Genomic DNA, 15,600 nt, shown 5'->3' with positions numbered 1-15,600 from the left:
ACCATTGATTGACACTTAACCTACAGTCTTTGTTGTTGTTCTTTACACTAAAAGACAGATATAGGCCCTGATTGTTTAACCACTCAACATTTTAGATAAATCCAAAGGGGCTGGAGCCGTTGCCCCTTGTCTTCCTCGGAAGAAAGTGTCCTTTTTCTAAGGGGCTTATTAAACATGAATGAGTATTATTATATTCCTGTTTGTGCACAGCTTCCCTATCAAACAAATATATTATTGAATAAAAACATAAAAATATCAGGTTGGGAGATTAGACTTAGTCATCACCTTCCCTGTACGTCTCCTGCAGTGGTGAGCACACAGTCATCACAGTCACATCATACATGCAGGAACTCCGACTTCCCAGCTCCTGTTACAGTTGGTTTGTTGTTCGTCTCTTGTGTGGAGCTGAGTGGTTATAAACAAATGACTAAGTGCTTGCTGCCTGCTTGCCGGCTCCGCCCCCGGACCGTTAACCCGCCCCCCGCTCACTCGCTAAGAGAGACACAGTCTGACCTGCTCTCGCTTTTTGATTTAATATTTTGCCAACAAAAATATATATTTTTAACATATTAGGCTGCAGCTATATGTTTTTATTTATTTCAAAATAGGGTACTTCTTATTTCATTCCTTTTCCAGAGTCTGATGTGGTGCGCCTTAGAGAAAGGTCGCACTGACAATGGCTCCGCATGCACTATGCAGTTTTATGTTTATTACGTTTTTTCTTGTTTGTTTTTTGTACACACTGCACTGTTGAAAGCCCTATGAGATGAATTGTAATTTGTGAATATGGGCAATACAAATAAAATTTGATTGATTGATTGACTTTCGCTCATACAGTATGATCGACTGGCACTTCTGGATATACGTTCGTCGCTAAATATGGAGTTTTTCTTAACTTACCAGAGTGCTTGCTGTGGCTCCTTTGTTCTACCGCCATCTGTTTACCAACACGCCGACGGAGGAGATAGATTAGAGGGAAGCGCGCCGGTATCCTGTGCAGATCTCAGACGAGATGCTGCAATCCTCCGCTGCCGAGCATTCTACTCACGAATGTTCAATCCCTGGACAATAAAATGGACAAGCTACACGCACGGATTAACTTCCAGCGGGACATCGCAAACTGCTGTGTGCTGGCGTTCACGGAGACCTGGCTGGATCCCATGGTGCCTGACTCCGCCGTTAGTCTGGCCGGTTTTTCTATCTACCGGCAGGACAGAACCTCAGAGTCAGGTAAGAGCAGAGGTGGAGGGGTGTGCTTGTTGGTCAACTCTCGCTGGGGCTCGGATGTTTTTTGTGCTTTCTACACGCTGATCACCAGACCTGGAGCTGCTATCGATAAAAGTGCGCCCTTTTTACATTCCCCTTGAATTCAGCTCTGTTATAATCACAGCTGTTTACATTCCGCCGCAGGCAGACAAAACGTGCGCGTTAGACGAGGTACGGAGTTATTAATAGACTTGAGGATGCACACCCTGAGGCAGTCTCTATTGTTGTTGGTGACTTTAATAGGGCTAATATGAGGAAAGTTCTGCCTAAATATCATCAGCATATTGACTTTCCCACCCGGGGTGACCAGACTCTTGAACATTGTTACTCGCAAATATGCAACAGCTACAAACCCCTCCCCCGCCCCGCTTTTGGGAAGTCGGATCACGCTTCCATCTGGAAAACAGGAAAAAAACGTTTTTTCAGGCAGTTCAACGCTGGAGTGCTGAATACATTACGACTCTCCAGGACTGCTTTGAAACCACAGATTGGCAGATGTTCTGTGCTGCAGCTGATGGGGACATTAACGAATACACAGATACTGTCTCTTCATATATCTCCAACTGCATAGATGATGTCGTCCCTAGGGTCAGTGTCAGGACTTTCCCTAACCGAAAGCCCTGGGTAAATGGTAATGTCCGTGCTCAGAGCACGGTCCTCTGCCTATAGCTCTGGTGACCCAGAGGCCAATAGGAAGTCCAGATGTGACCTGCGGAGGGCTATCAGAGATGGAAAAAGAGACTTCAGTGACAAGCTGGAATCCAACTACCTCAGCTCTGACCCTCGACGCTTGTGGGTAGGCCTACAGCTCAACACCTTCTACGCACGGTTTGAGGAAACCAACACCCTTCCATCCGCGAGACTGGCTGAGGACCAAGACGATGACTGCACTCTGTCCCTGACCATGGCTGACGTGAGGTGAGAGCTTCCAAGAGTGAAGACTTGAAAGTCATCTGGGCTCGATGGAGTTCCAGGCCGGGTCCTCAGGTGGTGCGCCGACCAGCTAGTGGAGGTCTTCACCTCCATATTCAACCTCTCCCTACAACTATCAACAGTCCCCACCTGCTTCAAGCAGGCCACCATCATCCCAATACCTAAGAAATCCATCACCTGTTTAAATGACTACCGCCCTGTAGCACTGACCTCCATCATCATGAAGTGCTTTGAGCGGCTGGTCAAAACCCACATCTGCTCCACCCTTCCGAACATCCTTGACCCCTTCCAATTTGCATACCGCCCAAACCGATCCACGGAAGATGCCATCGCCCTGGCAACACACACCACCCTCTCCCACCTGGAAAAGGCCAACACATATGTGAGGATGCTGTTCGTGGACTACAGCTCCGCGTTCAACATAATTGTGCCTGCCAAGCTCGTCCCCAAGCTCAGGAGCCTGGGCTTTAAAACCCCCCTGTGTGACTGGACCTTGGACATCCTGACGAACAGACCCCAGATGGTGAGAATGGGCAACCACACCTCCTCCTCACTGACTCTGCGTATCGGGGCCCCTCAGGATTATACTTCCTGAGGAGACTCAAGAAGTTTGGCATGGCTGCAAAAACTTTAACAAACTTTTACAGGTGCACCATTGAGAGCATCCTCTCAGGCTATATCACTGCCTGGTATGGTAGCTGCTCCGCTGCTGATTGCAAGGCCAGAGGGTGGTAAAGACAGTGGAGCGCATCATCGGCTGCCATTTCCCTTCCGTGCAAGACATCTACAGCACAAGCTGCCTGAGAAAACCTGGAAGATCATCAAGGACCACAGCCACCCAGGCTGTGGTCTTCTCACACTGCTGCCATCTGGCAGACGTTACCGGAGCGACCGAGCACAGACTACCAGACTCCAAAACAGCCTCTTCCCCCAGGCCATTAGGCTTCTGAACAATCAACACTGACCCTCTGAACAGTCACCATGTACATTCTGCTCCCCCACTCATACAAATACACTTACTTCACATATGTTCATTTTATTTAATATTCCCCACTTCTTCACCCGGTAAACTGCTGCTTCATTTGACTTTGATTTGACTATGTTATTGTAACAGGATCTCCCTTGTCACTAGGGCTGAACGATTAATTGCATTTGCGATAAAATCGCGATTTGATAAAACGCGATTTTCTAATCGCAGCGTGCGCGATTAAAACGTGCGAAAGAGAGTAGGGCTCTGGGCTGCTGTCCGCACCCGCGGGACCACAAAACTCCTCTGATCCAGAAGTTAGTGAATTAAGCCTGCGTCACCTACAGGGTTCTAAAGTCTTCGGCCGACGTGGCGGACTCACAGAGTGAGCTCATGCCGCCGCTGACAGCGGTGCGGGCGGCGGACCTGAAAATCACTCCGCGGAAAAGCAAGCCGTGCTCCGGGGCGGCGGGGCTCCAGAGCCCCCCGGTCACATACATGCATATCTGCGAGACGGAGGTGTTCAGCATGGGGGGGTTCCTGTTGAGGCCTGGCGCCTCCATACCGCTGCACGACCACCCGGACATGAACGGGAATCTACGGAGCTGCTGATCCGCAAGCTGCCCTTCCAGCGCATCCAGCTGGCTCGCCGCATCCGCAGACACAGAGCTTAAACTGCTTCTGCTCCACTGACTATAACAACGCCGCTTTCCAACACTTATAAAAATTAATTCAATGTGGAAGTAATCCAAGTATTCAGAATACGTTACTCAAATCGGTGGGCATGTATTCTGAAATGGAATACGTTTTCAAAGTATCCTTCCCAACACTGGAAATGTTACTGTCTTGGGAGCAGTAAGACACCTACAATAAAAAAAAAGTGCAATCCTTGTGTTTATACTTAAAATGACTTTAAATGGATTAAATTACTTAAATGCACACGGATTTGTTTTTCTTGTTGCTGTAATGAGCAGTTAAATAAAAATGTGGGAAAGAATATTGTACAGTAAATGTATCTAATATTGGGTTGGTCATATTTAAATCATTCATTATGTTTTTTTTGGGAGAAAAAAATCGCATATTAAATCGCATATCCTCATTCGCTTTGCAGCGTATCGTTCCTTCTCCGGGCGTGCACTGGCTCCTCTCGTCCCCGTCTCGAGCCCCAGCTCGCCACTGCTGATAAGGGGAGAGAGTCATTAGTGGAACTGGAACACCTGAGTACAATAAGACTCTCTCCCAGGCACCGATCCCAGCACCCCATCTCCACTCCCTCCCTCCCTCCAGTAGCCGACGCTGACCATCCCCCACTACCACAGTTATATGTTATATATATATTCATATTATTTTATTTAATATTACCCCATCTTTCACCCTGTAAACTGCTGCATCACTTGACTTGACTATGCTATATGTTACGATGTTATGTTATATGTTATGTTACTTAGTATGTTATTTTTCTATTTTGTAAAGTCGTCCACTGCATAGATGTTGCCTGCCATGTCACAATAATTTCACTGCTCCGATGACACTATCATTGGTGCATGTGACAATAAACCTTGATTTGCCTGTGTATTTAGTTTGTTTGTTATTTGTTGCTTGTCTGTTTGAGTAACTGGCTGAAAGCAAAGAAGTAGTAGGCTTACCTTTTATTGGTAACCTAACTGTTAAGGTTCATTGTTTCTGAAATAAGAGGCCTGACTGCTGTTCACAGCAAACTTGAAAAAAATTAAATATTAAACCATGGTTCAACTGCACTATAGGTCCTTGTCTACCTGAAATGTGCACTCTACGATTTTATTTTGTACCGCCCTGTTTGCAAATGTGGTTTTTCAATAAAATAAAACATTTGCATAAAGCAAGCCAATCCACTTTTCCATATTGATAAGAGCATTAAACCGAAAAAAATAAATGAAGGGACATTTAGAATAGATACAAATTAGCGATTAATTGCGATTAATTTTGAGTTAAGTATGACATAAATGCGATTACTCGCGATTAAATAATTTAATCTTATGACAGCAATAATGTATTTTGGGAAATTTTCTTCCCTTAGAGTTAAAGAAGACATGGAGGCAAAATAGATCAAAATCTCAAAATTGACCAGTACATGAAAGGTTTCTGCCAGAAGTTTCCTGCTTTAAACAATAACTGCATTATTTTAACTGTAGGCTCCTCATCTAATAACTATTCATTCTACTAGTTTGGTATTTGCTGATAGATCTAGACAGCCCTCCCTCAAATGTGAAAGGAGGGGATTGTAGGTACACTGAAAGTAATTCCTTGTCACAATCAGTTATTGTGTATGTGTTAGGGGTGTCAGGATACCAAAAAATCAGTAGTCGGTGCCAATACCAGTAAAATAACAAGATACCCAAACAGACGCCCAAAAGATGGGGCATCGTCTGTGTTTTATTATTTTAGTATCGAAAGGTATCATAAGTATCGGTTCTCGTGACATCCCTAGTATGTGTGCGTGTGTAGTAGAAGAATAATTAAGTGTTATAATCATAATAAATAATGTATTGGATCATAAATATGTTCAGCAATTCTATATTATGTTGCTTGAGTATAGACGCTGAAGGTTATATTACTTGTGAAAGAAAAGGTAATACATTTTCGGAGGTTTACGAACTACAGACTGATGCCCAACCTTCCCTTCCTGTCTAAAATCCTTGAGAAGGTTATAGCCTATCAGCTTTGAGAGTTTTTCCAGGAAGGTAATGAATATGAAGACTTTCAGTCGGGTTTAGAGCTCATCGTAGCACAGAGACAGCCTTGGCAAAAGTCACTAATGACCTTCTAATAGCTTCAGATCTGGGATTTGTGTCTGTCCTCCTTCTGTTAGATCTTAGTGCAGCAGTCAACACTATTGACCATAACATATTATTACAGATACTTTAACAGACAATTAGCATTAAAGGAACCGTCCTAAACTGGTTTAAATAACAAATTTTAGACCGTTCCAATTTGTGCAAATTAATCATTGAGTCACCTGTGCACACCAAATTTAACCATGGTGTTCCACAAGGCTCTGTGCTCGGCCCAATTTTACTCTCATTATATGTGCTTCCACTAGGAAACCTTATCAGGACACATTGTAAAAGTAAGGTTTTATGCTCTATATATTATGACTTTATTCTTGTAAAATAATGACTTTATTATAATTTGTTTTAATTTAAGTGGTGCTATAATACTCCAGGTCCTATTTTTCATGTCTGCATCTTTGTTGAAGGTGCTTGAATTTTTCAAAAATAATATTTTTCATAAAGTGAAGTGGGTGTAAGCTCTTGACATACACAGTTGTGGTATTGAAGCCTGTGCCTCTGGGATAAATGCAAATCTCCTGTGTATATTTTGTGATTCCCAGGTTCAATCCTGTGAAATGTTAATTTATGTCTTATTATCAAAACAATGTTAGAGTATGTTTACATACAAATATTTTGTTCTTTCTGCTCAATGGTTTTAACTATTTTATTGACTCATACTGCACATCCTCAACAGTCTAAACTGGAGCATGAAGACAGTGGATGAAGGGAAAGCAGGCCCACTTCCAGCAGGTTAAAGTCAGAGCAGACTAAACCTTTGTTATAAGTCACCTAGATCCCAACGAAAACACTTTCAATCACCCTTTTTCTCCTCTGTGCTTTAGTAAAAGGCTTAATCAACATAATGCACCCAGTGGAGGAGGTGCCTATCTGATCTTGTCCAACTCACTTGAGCCCATTTCCTACCTGACCTTGACATCCAGCTGGCATCAAGCTGACATCTGTCCTGCTCAAGGACAAAACATGGCACCATGATTAAATGCAGTGTAAACAGGCTAAGTTGGGACCCGGCAGAATGTGATTTAACTATAAAAAAGTAATTCATACTTCAAATTAAGGAAATTAATATGGGGAAATAAAATGTGTTTAAGATTATTTGTGTGAAGCTATTATTATATACTATTATTATGGCTATGTTACTGAATTGAATAATATAAATTTACCCACATCGCCCACTTTATGTCTGTTTGGACCAAGATGAGTGTTTGTGGATGTTTGCAGGACGGCAGTCATTGTTATGTTGTATCTATTGTTTGAATAAAAGTGACACTGTTCACAGTAACACAGGTTCAGATGGCATATCAAATAGCACAGAATATGCGTCTGGGAATTAGTGTTCGTGATGTTATTTCCAGGGTTTTAGGTAGAGGCGGTGGTCTAGTGGCAGAAACTTGGACTATGTGCAGAGAAGGTCTCTGGTTCGTCTCTGGTTCGACTCCACGGATAGACAACAAAGGACGAACCTGGATTGATCTGTCCAAAAAATCCAAGAGTCTCCCTACCCTGTCTAGTACCCCTGAGCAAGGCACCTTACTCCCCCAACATCTGCTCCCCGAGCGCCGTACATGGTCACTCACTGCTCTGTGTGTCCTGCACCAGATGGGTCAAAAGCAGAGATTAAATTTCCCTAACTGCATGAGTGTGCCTTTGCATGTCTGTACATGTGTTTGGGACTAATAAATACATCTTAATCACTAAATTTTTCAAAATTTAAAATAGTTTTTTTCATTTGTCAGACCTCTGTGCTAATTGAGATTTTTGAGTTATATTTTTGTTTAATGTAAAGTATATTTTAATATATAGATAAAATGATAATCATTGTTTATCACTATGAGACAATTAAAAATCATAGCCAGCACTAAAACACCAGAGGTTTGAGTAACCAAGTGTGTGGTCACAACCAAACTAAGCTAATAAAAGAAACACAGTTGAGCCAAGTATACACAAACATTTATTGGCTATGTAAACTCTCTTAAGATGATATGACAAGAAATAATAGTGTGGATGGGAAAGTAGGTACAATTAATTAAATAAAAGTAAAGAGGAGTAATACATACATGCTTAATAAATACTAATATAACTTGTGTATTATAGGGCACATGATAGGGCTGCAACTATCGACTTTTTCTTTATTGATTAATCTCATAATTATTTTTTATTACTCAATTAATATAGTTGACAAGTAAAATAAAGTAAATACAATTCAATAGTATTTAACAATGTTTATTATCAATTTTCACACTGAACTGAAGTAATAAAATAATAAATAATAAAATAGATATTATTTTATTATTTAAACTAAGATAACAAATAAAGGGCTTTTGAAAAAGGAATCTTTTTTCTAAGTATATATATACATTTCAAATAGAAAACAATCTCGACAAACATAAACATCTAAGAAGCATTAACTTTCCCCTTTGTTCACAAATTTTCTTGTTCAGTGAAATAAACTCTACCGTGCATTGCCAGGAACGTAAAGACGGAAAAAAAGTGCATAGCTGAGTCTATGCCTTGACTGTGCACAGCCATCTTCCTTACGACACGTCAATGCACGTTTATTTCTTTGTTTAATTGCATTTTATTACAAAAAACGAAAAGCACATTTATTCATAAATGTGATTTTACAGGGATAAATGACAAATATTAACCATATATGCTGTTTATAGTGCTTGTAATTGGGATAAAGTTAACATCTGTTAAGTATTTTTACATATTTTGATGTAGCTGTATTGATTGAAAGACCGAATAATGCGGTGGGTCCACCAGACCCACGAACATTGGCTGAGTGACCAAAACACAAACACCACACAAGGGTTAAAGAAAGGAAACCCACAAAAGTGATAATAAATACAAATTTACAAAAAAATTTACCTATGAAAATCAGACATTGCTTATGAATTGTGGTTCAAGAGAATCATTTAAAAAAACAAACCAATGAAAATGGTCTGGACAAAAATGATGGTACCCCTGGAAAAATTAGTTTGGCCATATGGACATGTTAAACTAAGGTGTGCCCTCTAATTAGCATCGCAGGTGTCTTCATACTTGTTATCAGTTAGTCTGCCTATATAAACGGTGAAAAGTAGTCACTTTGCTGTTTGATATCATGGTGTGTAACACACTTAACATGTCATGGACCACAGAAAGCTAAGGAGTGACTTGTGTCAGGAGATTAGGACTGTAGCCAACCTCCCTGGACGTGGCCGCATGAGGAAAATTTATGACAAAATGAAGAGACTGATAATACGAATGGTTACCTAAGAGCCCAGAACAACTTCCAAAGAGATTAGAGGTGAACTCCAAGGTCAAGGTCGTCAGTGTCAGATCGCAGCATCTGTCGCTGTTGGACTTCATGGAAGATGACCAAGGAGGACACAACTGTAGAAAACAAATAATAAAAAACGAGACTGGAATTTGCCAGAATGCATATTGAAAAGCCACAAACCTTCTGCGAGAATGTCCTTTGGACAGATGAGACAAAACTGGAGCTTTTTGGCAAGTCACATCAGCTCTATGTTCACAGATGCAAAAATTAAGCATACAAAGAAAAGAACACTGTAACCACTGCGATACATGGAGGAGGCTCGGTTATGTTCTTGGGCTAATTTGCTGCATCTGGCACAGGGTGTCTTGAATCTGTGCAGGGTACAATGAAATATCATGACTATCAAGGTATTCTGGAGCAAAATGTGCTGCCCAGTGTCAGAAAGCTTTGTCTCGGTCGCAGGTCATGGGTCCTCGAACAGGATAGTGAACCAAAACACACATGTATCCTTCAAACTTGAGACAGCTGGAGCCGTTTGCTCACAAGGAGTGGGCCAAAATGCCTGTTGACAGGTGCAGAAGTCTCATTGAGAGTTACAGAAACCGCCAGAGGTGGGACCAAGTCATTTTTTTGCAAGTCCCAAGTAAGTCTCAAGTCTTTGCCCTCAAGTCCCGAGTCAAGTCCCAAGTCAAGACAGGCAAGTCCCGAGTCAAGTCCAAAGTCAAGACTGACAAGTCTCAAGTCAAGTCCAAGTCCTGCAGTTTGAGTTTCGAGTCTTTTCGAGTCCTTTTGATCACTGAGTAATAATATATTTACACAGATCATGTATGCTTTTAAAATCTGTATTTATTTATTTATTAAAACAAGTGCAATTGAAATTACAGAAAAAAATTGTGCCAACATTGCACTTCCCTATTGCACTATTAACCAGTCATTTTTAACATTTAACTCATATTTTGCTAGAATATTCTTCATTTTAAACCACTCCTACAGAATGAACACATTTGAAAAAACAAGTGCAACTGTAATTATTTGTACAAAAGTGCTAACATTGTATTTTGCATTTTAACTAGTTCCACAGCAGTTTCTGTCCTGTCCTGTGTTTATCTCATCTCATTTATCTCACCTCATATTGTCTGTGTGTGTGTGCACATGTGAGAAACATAACAAATACATGAACATGAACATTTCTGTCCTGTCCTGTGTTTATCTCATCTCATTTATCTTACCTCATATTGTCTGTGTGTATGTGTACATGTGAGAAACATAACAAATACTTGAACATAACAATGAACAGGGTTGTGCTTTTAATATGTCAGGGCCCTATGCTGACTTGCATTTGCAAAAGACCAAATTGGCCAAAAGTCTGTCAGTCATTTGTGCACGATGTGGACGTAGTATGATTCCACCCAGTGCCGCTGCGAGCCATTTTGGTGCCCTAAGCATAACTCCTCTATGATTACATTAAATAATCATCAATAAGTACAAACAAGAATAGTCAATCTTCTTTAACTTTTTTTGAGCAATTTAATATATCTCTTGTTCTGCCTTTTTTGTGATATACATGGCTAAAAGGTACCTAATATTTCTATACTGAAATAATATCGGCATTATAATTGTAAGCTTATTTATTTAATGACGTTATTGTTGAGGGTTGATTTGTATTTCCGGTTTTAAGTGGGTTGTTGGTAGTGACTCTTATTTTGAAAGGGGGTTTTAAAGGAAGTGGGTGCTGTGATGAGTGAAGTTGTAAAATGAACGGAGAATAAACGGGTGTGCTGTCCCGAGCGCATGACCTGCTCTCGTGTCCTTTGTCGGCTGAAGCCGGACTTATGATACAACCAAAAGCTCGGCTACATAATTATAATAACTATGATAATTTTTCAGTTACTTTTTTTTGGTGCCCCCTCAGGACTTGGTGCCCGACGCACAGCGCGTAGTGGGCGTTTTGGGAGCGGCGGCGCTGCACACACAGACGCACACAAACACGATGACAGATACAGAGCGCTCCTTAATAACATACTTTTTAATCTTTGTGTTTGGGAAAGGAGCAAGTCTTATCAAGTCAAACGGCTCAAGTCCAAGTGAAGTCACGAGTCATTGATTTTGAAGTCCAAGTCGAGTTGCAAGTCTCTTTACATTTTGTCAAGTCAAGTCTAAAGTCATCAAATTCATGACTCGAGTCTGACTCGAGTCCAAGTCATGTGACTCGAGTCCACACCTCTGGAAACCGCTTGATTGCAGTGACTGCCTCAAAAGGTTAAAGGTGACATAATATTAAAAGGTGACATACTATGCCAATTTTACCACAGTTGATATGGCTCCTTGGGGTCTTAATGAGGGGTCTGTAACATTTTTTGATCAAAATACGACAAGGATCATTTAAAACAGCTCCTTTTTACCCTGTCTAAAACAGCCCTCCTCAGATCGACCTGTTTTGAGTGACCCCCCCCCCCTCTCACCGCTCCTCTCACCAACAACCTCCCCACCCTTCTCTCCGCCCCGCCCCCGCCACACACACACACACACACATACACATACACACATACACTAGGGATGGGCATTCGATTAAATTTACTTTTGATTAATCATTAATATTTTTATATTAAAATTCACTATTTATAGGCTATATAAAAATTCAGTGAAATTCGAAAAAACACAGCGTGTTTCCTCATTGAGATCTTTATAACAAGATGAACAACTCTTGTGGCAGTTAAACGTGATCCGTTCAATGGTTACACTTGAAAATATGCGCTGCTTTACTCTCTAGCCCCGATGAGAGACCAGCTAGCCGCTGAGAGCTAGCTCGATTTGACGGTTCTCGGCGTCTCAGTCAGGTTGTCCGTGTGAGGACATGAAGCCGAGCGAGCAGCGGAGGCTTAACTCCGGGCTGCTTCGTTCAGCTGCTAACGTCCTTGCTGTGCTGCGTTAAGGGCAACTCGGATATCCCGACATCCTGCCACATAGCGAACATGCAATAGTTTTCATCGATGAAAAAATAATGTCATCGACGAAATTCTTAATGATCAATTCATTGATCATCGATTGATTATGATTATGATAAAGATTAGGATTAAGATGCATTTATTTGTCCCAAACACATGGATAGACATGCACAGGCACACTCATGCAGGTAGGGAACACGTTTCGGTGCTATTTTCTAACAAAGCTCCACCAAAACAGCTGTTTTCTATTTATGGGTGCAACATATCCCTGCAATACTTGCAACCATTCCAGAAAGTGCTGCAACTTTAAACACAAACTAGCATTAAGCTAGCGTTAGCTCCCAACAAAGCTGTTTTCTATTTATATCTGCAGCTTCTACTGGGGCGACACAAACACACAGAGGCAACGACTCGGGTTAGCCTCTGAGAGCATTGTTTCTCCACACCGGAACCAAAATGAGATCTCCTCCCCCACCTCCAAGTCAGATGCTTCCCAGTTGGGGTGCCAACTATCCCTGCAATACTGCTGTAAATACGTGCACAAGCAACCATTCCAGAAAGTGCTGCAACTTTAAACACAAACTAGCAGCAAGCTAGCGTTAGCTCCCCACAAACAGCTGTTTTCTATTTATACCTGCTGCTTCTACCAGGGCGACACACCAACACACAAGCTAACGTCAGCTCGCTGATACAAGCACCAAATTTGGCATGGTGGTTCCAAAGGGTCTACTTAACCAATCTACCTTACTTGCCATTCAAAAATCCAAGATGGCGGCCATTTTTCAAGATGGACGCCGAATGCACCATGAGTCTGAGACTCCATTGTCAATAATTTCCAACTTATAAGGGACATTGGTGCATCTATGTAATCTGCGATGATGTCGTTCAGATGGGCTGTGACTACCGGGTATAAACCTAGGGGCTCCCAGCCTCCCCACCAATCATGTCAGGAATTCAACCTCCTATTAATATTTGTATTTGACTTATCATAGTTTTGCATTTACTAATCCATTTGTCATTTCAGAACTCAGCCACTCCCCTCCTGCTCTGCACTTCCTGTCACAGATCCCTTTACCGGCCCCACCCTCAGACACACCTGCCTTCCATCAACTCATTAGTCTCCCCAGTATATCTACCTGCCTGTTTCCTTTGTCCTCGGCCAGAGGGTTTAGTGTGTTTGTACCTAGCCTTCCAGCATTTTCCCTCCTGACTTATCTTTTGCCTGATCTCCATTGTGACCTGCCTGCTATTTCCCTGGGCTTCCCTGCTCCTTGTCGGACTTGTTTGCAACAGGACTGGCTGCCTGGCTCCTGACCCCTGCTACGTTTGATCCTGGACTTCCCTTTTGCCTGCTCCTTGTCCGATTTGTTTGTAACTGGACTCACTGCCTGGCTCCTGACCCCTGCTACGTTTAATAAACCAAGAACTTTGCTCATTCCCACTCTGCTTTAGTTTCATTGCTTTTGGGTTCACGCCTGCCATTCTGCCAGCCCTGACAAATCGTCATCCTTGGCTCGTGAGGAGCAATGGGTCTATGGCGAGCTGGCCAGGGAGGCTTTGGTTCCCAACACTCCTTCACCTGGTTCAAGGTCAACCATGGGCCCTGCATATCAGGGCAGACCTCATCTCACAGGCAGAAGGTATGATATGGCACACAATGATTAGACATCCTGCAGCTTTGGGCTTGGCCCCTTCTCAGTACCTCTCTCAGGGGTTAGATGAGGCTGCCCTGAGGACCATAGACAAGGCCCAGGCTCCCTCTACTCAGGCTGACTATGGCCAAAAGTGGAGGGGGTTTTCTACATGGTGTCACAACACACAGGCCAGCACCATTAAGGTGCTGGGCGAGGATGTGAGGCGGTGGAGCCTTCTGTTCTTAGCAATCTTGAGGGCATCATTAAAGGTAAAGATCGTGGTGACGGGCAACATTCGGTCTCATAGATCCATAGTTATAGTCATGACTTACGTTCTGAGTTCAGTGAGGCAGTCGGCAGGCCAAAAAAAGGAGAGTGACGCCGGGTTCACACCGGACATCGAGGAGCGGCGCCACGCAGTGCCAAGGAAAGCTGTGCGCCTCATTTCCGCCCCCATGTTACTCAATTGGGCTGTTTACATCTGCTGCAATGCCCCACGCTGTGTAGAGAGCAGCTGATGCTCTGCACAGATGGTTTCGACGTCTTGTCTATTTTGTCTGCTTGCTGCAAGCATATCGCGCCAGCAAACACCCTGAAAATGTACTTTAAACTTTATAAATGATATACTATATAACGATGATATAAATTAGTGGCTACGGAGGCAGCTGCCCTCAAACAGTGTGGCAACAGATCGCGGCAACTGCCTTAACAAATCAGTGTCAGATTCTGTGGCCACTGGAAATGCCTCTTCCAGCTGCCACTTCCACGATTTGAGCTAGCCTTTACTTTCCAGGTATGGATACACTGTGATATTTTCCATTACCTGGCATAGTAAGTTATTGCTTGTGACGTGGATAAGGTGATGTGGCAAGACACTAGCACATGATGCGACACCTCAACCACCACCCCATCACTTCAATATAATGTTAAAGTATTCGTGTCAAAACTGTAATGGCAAAAATAAAGCTGCATATATTTTTGAGTAGATTTACTGCACTGGAATAATCTGTAACAGAAGCCTGTATGAGTAATGATTAATTCAAATGGTGCATATATGTATGATTTTGTTGCAAAAAAGGATTGTTGGGTTTTGATTACAGACTTTAATTTTGACATAAAAGTGAGAGGTTCAGCTTCAAGTGACTTATTTGGCATGTATATATGAAAAAACATAAAAGACACAGACAGATAACTGCCAGTTATATTACACAGTCATAAAACTCTATTCCCCCTCAGTGGGTTAAGGTCATGTGACCTGGTCAGATGGCTATTATCCATAAATGTAAGGTGTTAAAAACCAAGCCTCTTTATAAAACTATCTTTAAAAACTATATGCATAATTTTAACTACACATATATGTTTGTGTGAATATATAATGGGCCCTTAGTTTATAACCACTGAAGTTCATAGCAGTTGGTTTCTCTTTGTTTCTGTTTTGTTATTTCATGTGTTCCTTATTTTGTATTTCTAAGGTGGCGATTATGAGATAAGAAAAATGTCCTCACCATTTATCTCAAAAGACGATGTGACGTATGTCCACCCCTATAACCGCCGGCAGATCACGTCGGCGTAAAAAGTCAGACACAGACCAAGTCGAACACACCATCAAGTGACCCGATCGTCATCTGCCACATGTATTGTGGAACATGTAGTTTCTCGCACTGTTTTACTCTGTATTGGCAATGCATATGTACTCTCCAATAGAACTACAAGTCCCAGAGTTCAGTGCGAGGTAGAGCGTGATCTACGCGTGTAGGCAATC

Source organism: Platichthys flesus, chromosome 19, assembly GCF_949316205.1.
Source record: "Platichthys flesus chromosome 19, fPlaFle2.1, whole genome shotgun sequence".
Lineage (NCBI taxonomy): Eukaryota > Metazoa > Chordata > Actinopteri > Pleuronectiformes > Pleuronectidae > Platichthys > Platichthys flesus.
The sequence above is the reverse complement of the archived record's forward strand: the minus strand, read 5'-3'. Positions refer to the sequence as shown.